Source organism: Octodon degus, unplaced genomic scaffold (assembly GCF_000260255.1).
Source record: "Octodon degus isolate 3935 unplaced genomic scaffold, OctDeg1.0 scaffold00078, whole genome shotgun sequence".
Classification (NCBI taxonomy): Eukaryota; Metazoa; Chordata; class Mammalia; order Rodentia; family Octodontidae; genus Octodon; species Octodon degus.
In genome coordinates, this window is record NW_004524654.1 from 4791107 (window position 1) to 4796636 (window position 5530).

A 5530-nucleotide genomic window follows, 5' to 3' on the forward strand; every position below is an offset into this window, starting at 1 on the left:
CAAATACAGACTTGATGAGGGACAGCATTGTCACTGCAGATCAGGGGTAAAAGACTGGACCAGGGATCAAAGGTACTGGAAAAATTAGTTATTTGAATTTTTCATTCAAACATAAAACTAGAATCACACTTCATGATAGATGAGAAATTCCATGTGGATTAAAAATCTGTACATGCAAAACAAAAAGTTTAAACTTTTGGGTGCCGCTCGGGTCGCCATGAGCGCGCCGCTCCGGCTGTGTCGCGCGGGGCCGCGGGGGTCGCTCGGGGGCGCTGGTGGCCGGGGTGTCCCGCCGCGCCATGGCCGGGTTCCGCGCAGAGGAGCGCGGCCGGCTCGGCTCGCAGGACTTCCGCGTCTTCTTCAAGAATACTGCTGGTCACTACCTTTCTCCCTTCCATGACATCCCTCTCAAGGTTGATGCTGAAAAGGACAGGGGCATTCCTACCAAGAAAGCAAGGAGTGAAGGCGATGAGAATTTGTTTCATATGGTCGTAGAAGTGCCTCGTGGATGAATGCTAGGATGGAGATCGCCACAGAGGAGCCCCTGAATCCCATCAAGCAGGCCATGAAGCGCGACAAGCCCCGCTGCGCGGCCAACGTCTTCCCTCACAAGGGTTATATATGGAACTATGGTGCCCTCCCTGAGACTTGGGAGGCTCCTCATTATAGAGATGAGAACAGACTGCTGCGGAGATAACGATAATGTTTGTGAAATACGCTCCAAGGTTCTTTCCCGTGGAGAGGTCGTCCCTGTGAAGATCCTCGGTGGCTTGGCTCTCACTGATCAAGGTGAAACTGACTGGAAATTGATCGCAATCAATGCGAATGAATCTGAGGCCCACAAGTTTCATGATATTGACCGATGTCAAGAAGTTCAAGCCAGGGTACCTGGAAGCTACTGTCCATTGGTTGAGATTTGATAAGGTGCCAGAGGGGAAGCCAGAAAATAATTTTGCTTTTAATGGAGAATTCAAAGGCAAGGCTTTTGCTCTTGACATCATTAAATCTGCTTATGAATGTTGGAAAGCACTGCTTATGAAGAAGTGCGATGCAGGGGCTATAAATCGCACAAATGCCCAGGTGTGTGACAGCCCCTTCCACTGCACGCAGGAGGAAGCAAGATCCTTGGTTGAACTGATCTCACCAGCTTCCCCGAGTAAAGAAAGCAATGGAGGAGAGCAAGTGTGGCACTTCCTTTGCAAATGACCGTGACCTTCGAAGGTGGCCGCCAAGATTTCACCCTCGAGACCCGCCATGACTCCTTTCTCCTTCAGGGCCCAAGACTGGCCAGGCTGTGGGTGATTGCTGACTGCTTGCTCAGACATGTCTGGTGTTCAAGCTTTTGGGATGCTCAATATGTAAATAAACATCCAAATTTTTGATTTAAAAAAAATTAAACTTTTGGAAAATACAGAATATGTTTATGAACTTATAAGGAAGTATTTCTAGAACAACTTTTTTTCTTGGCGGTACTGGGGATTGAACTCAAGCCCTTGCGCTTGCCAGGCAAGTGCTTATTGAGCCATTTCCTTGGCCCCTCTAGAACAACTCCTAAAGAATCACAAGCCACAAAAGAAAATTGGTAAATCTGACTACATTAAAATTTAAAGCTTAAATCTTAACCAGGTGTGGTGGTACGTACCTGTAGTCCCAGTATTCAAGGAGGCTGAGGCAAGATGATCATGAGTTTGAGTTCAACCTAGGCAACTTAGGGAGGCCTGTCTCAGTTTTTAAAAATGGCTTAGGAATATATCTCAGTGTGAAGGACCTGGCCTCAATTCTAAGTACTGAAGGAAAAAGAAAAACCAAGCTGACTAAACTTCAAGAAGGGAAAAAGCTGACTATCTTTCCCATCTCATTTCTCTGCACTGAGTGTCCTCTGCAGCAGGGTCTATGCTTCCTTCACGCCGGTCTCCCATGAGAGTCTCCGTCTGTGTGGAGCCAGTCAATACTTCTAGCTGTTGCTAATTCCTGGGTTGCGTCCTTAACCCTTGCTTGGCATCTCAGCTCATCTGAGACCATGGTAACTGGTTCTCTGGGTTAATTGTCCCCTGTGGATCTCTGTCTGACTGGATACTTCACGCTCTGTCTTCTGTTGGAAACAGAAGCATGCTGAGGAAATAGGCTGTGGCCTCAGAATGGCAGGAGCTATAGGCCAGGGCAGCTCTGACTGAGTTACCTTTTCCCACAAACTACATCCTCACTGAGAGGATGTAGTTCCTCTAAAGATATCAACATCTACCATCAGTCCATCTAGTCAGATCTAGTTACCAACATTGACCCACCTTGAATCAGAGGAGACAATGTTGATTCTTGTTTAGGAAAGACAGAAAGTAGAGAATGAAATATGGCCTGAAATGTTAAAAATGTAGCTTTTTATTATTAGTCTGCATTATATTTTAAAAGATTCATGTGGCTATAAATGAAAATATCTGTTATAAGCAGTTTGGAAAATGCAGAAATGACTATATCTGAATTTGAAATTACAACAACAAAAAACCCCAGTGGTATATTTTCCCTTAAGAAAGACGTCAGTTTATGTTAAGTGGAACCTATAAATAAAATCACATATCTGAAGGACTTTGTTGTGGGGCATAGTGGTGCACACTTGTAATCCCAGCACTTGGGAAACTGAGCCAAGAGGACTGCTGCAAGTTGGAGGCCAAACCTGGGCTAGAAAGTGAGCTCAAGACCAGCCTGAACTGCATACTGAAACTGTCTCTCAAAAAGACCAAAAAATTTTTTTTTGTTTATTCAATGTTATGTTGTAAGGGCCCTGCTCTTTACTACTAAGGAAGCCAAAATGAGGACCTAATGCACTAAACAAGAAGCTTTGTAGCTGACTACTGGGGTGGTCATGAAAGTCTCAAATTAGAATAAATTGGTCTGTGCTCTGATATCCATCAAGGTACAGATTTCTCTGTTGTCAGTTATAAAAAGGTAAGAATGCCCTTGCTGTTGAAAGGCTTTTCTACAGAGACCCATGTGAAATGTAAACCTGTAAGATCAGTAAGAGTATGAAGCCTTGTGACAAAGGCTCAGACAGTCGTGGAAGGCAATAAAACAAGTGGAGCAGCTGGTGATGGCTCACAAAGTTCCTCACATGAATATAAATGCGCATTAGATTAAAAGAAGTTTTTCTCCTCCTTTCCCACCCTCAGCCCAGGACTAGCTATGGTTCTCCTCTGCCACACCCTTGTCTAAATGGCCCAATTTGCACCCAAGCCAAGCCAGAGCCCTTGTTTTCACTCAAGCAAATCTTTAGGAGCGGGATCTCCAGACATGTTTGTAATTTTTGTTTTGTTTCATTTATTTGACAAAAATGGAACATCTTCCTCTGGACATAATTTGGGGCAGATTACTTTTTTTTTTTTTTAACTGAAAATAGGCTATCGGCCTTGCCCCCATCCATTTCTGCAGTGCTTTGATGCCGTCCTCCTCCTCCTCCTCCTCTTCTGCCTTCCAAAGCTACATAATGTAGTTGACTATGACTTTTTTAAAAGTAAATTTCCATGTTGACTAACAGTAAAACATCTTCCTGGTGTTTTGCTGTAACAAATAATCTTACGATTTCCTCATGACACACTTTGTCTGGGGAGTGGGGTAGAAAGTGGAAGGAAAGGAGGACTGCCATTTTGGAGCATGTTGGATCCCTGGCGAGTCCAATTTAGGCTGTGATGATAACTTGAACTAGTAGCAGCTGGGCTCCTAGAGTGAGCTGGTAGTGAAAGAGGGAGGAAGTAGGGACAGCTTCAGGGGATGAGATGACTGCTAGGCCCAAGAGCAGGCCTTGTTTATTATTAGACAACCAATCATATCTAACAGTTACCAATGTGCGCTTAGAAAAGCCTAGTGTTAATGCAAGTTTTCTCAACCTAATGTTTTCCTACTGACTCTGCTATGTCTTCCTTTGGGAAGGCAGCCTGAGACCAACTTGTGGAGGGTCCTCTCTGGTTCCATACCAAGGGGTCTGCATCAAAGAAGAGGATCTTAGAGAATATGCTTGAGTTCAGACTTTAATTCTCAGCTCAGAAGTTTGCTTTGCAGCTACTCCAGTGTTTTTAGGAGATAAGCAGCACAATTAAAGAGAAGCCAACCGTGGACAAGAACATAATGTATATCACCTGTGTAGTTGTGCGTCAACTTAATTGTTTGTCTTTATTTCTCAGGAGTACCCAATTCTATTCATTTAACTTCACATCCTTGCTACTCTTTCGGGTGGGCTGCTATAGGTGGGTTGAACCCAGATTCTTCACAATGAACTACACTCCCAGATTTTTAAAATTTGTTTGTGCTATTGCACTGTCCGCTGCTATGTCCCCATAGTATCCCCATCCTCACGGTCCTGGTGGTCCCTTCTGTTGCCTTTGGTGGATTCATGATTCAGCATTTAGTGGAACTTCTAAACAGGAATATGACTTGGCCTCCCACACCTGACTTTTCCTCAAACATTTAACCTTAGGGTTACTTTAAAATTTTTCTTCTCCACAAAAAAGTTCTTTCATGATCACTTACTTGGAGACTGTTGTTTCTTACAAGGCACATTTTGCAAGCAGCAAGGTAACTTCAGTAATCATAGTAAGATATAATATATGATTTTTTATTTTTAAATTTTTATTGGCATGTTTGTCATACATAATGTTTACATTCCTTGTGTGGATAACATGATATGATTTGCATGTATTAAATTATGCATCTAACTGTAGTCTAGCATCAGCCTCTCATAACAAGATATTTTAGTTACTTGTCACTGGTCCTATACTAGAGGGCAGATTCTTCTGAGAGGCTCAAGATACATTAATATGTAATGATGACTAATGAGGACATATGGCAAGAATGATAGTAGTAGAAAATTGTCATTTGGCTACCACCAGTCATAATTAGTCAAAGCAAAACTCATCAATAAAAGCTAAAATTAGCCAGGTGTGGTTGTGCATGTCTGTAATCTCAACACTTGGGGGGACTGAGGCAGGGATAGTTCTGAGTCTGAGGCCAGCCTGGGTTACATAAGTGAGTTTAAGACCAGCCTGCATTACATAGTGAGATCTTGTATTTCTTTTTTTAAAAAAAGCTAAAATTAGTGGGAAAAAAATATGATAGGAAACAGGATATTTACACAATCTCAAAGTATCTTCTAATGAAATACTTATTAAAAAGATGAAAACTAATTTTATAATGGAAAAATTAGCTAATCACCTTCACCAACTGATCAAAGGGAGCATCAAAATTAATGTGGCAGAAAGGCATCGTGTGCCATGAAGTACAGAGGAGAGTACATCATTTCTGGAATATTCCTGGAAAAAATGCATAATTTAAATCTGATCAGGCAGGAACATCAGACAAACTCAAATAGGAACAATCTACAAAACAACTCTCGTATACTCTTAGAAAATTGTGAAGGTCATTAAAGGTAAAGAGAAAGGAACTCTTTTAAATTAAAGGGAGTTAAAGAAAAACGATGAGTATAGTAAATGTAAACACACACACACACACACACACACACACACATATATATATATATATATATATT

The 5530-nt window shown here is 42.1% G+C and overlaps 1 pseudogene; it reads left to right on the plus strand.

The window, feature by feature from the left end:
- The first annotated feature begins 268 nt into the window (after positions 1-268).
- Positions 269-1382, plus strand: LOC101563675 (annotated as a pseudogene).
- Positions 1383-5530: the final 4148 nt, after the last annotated feature.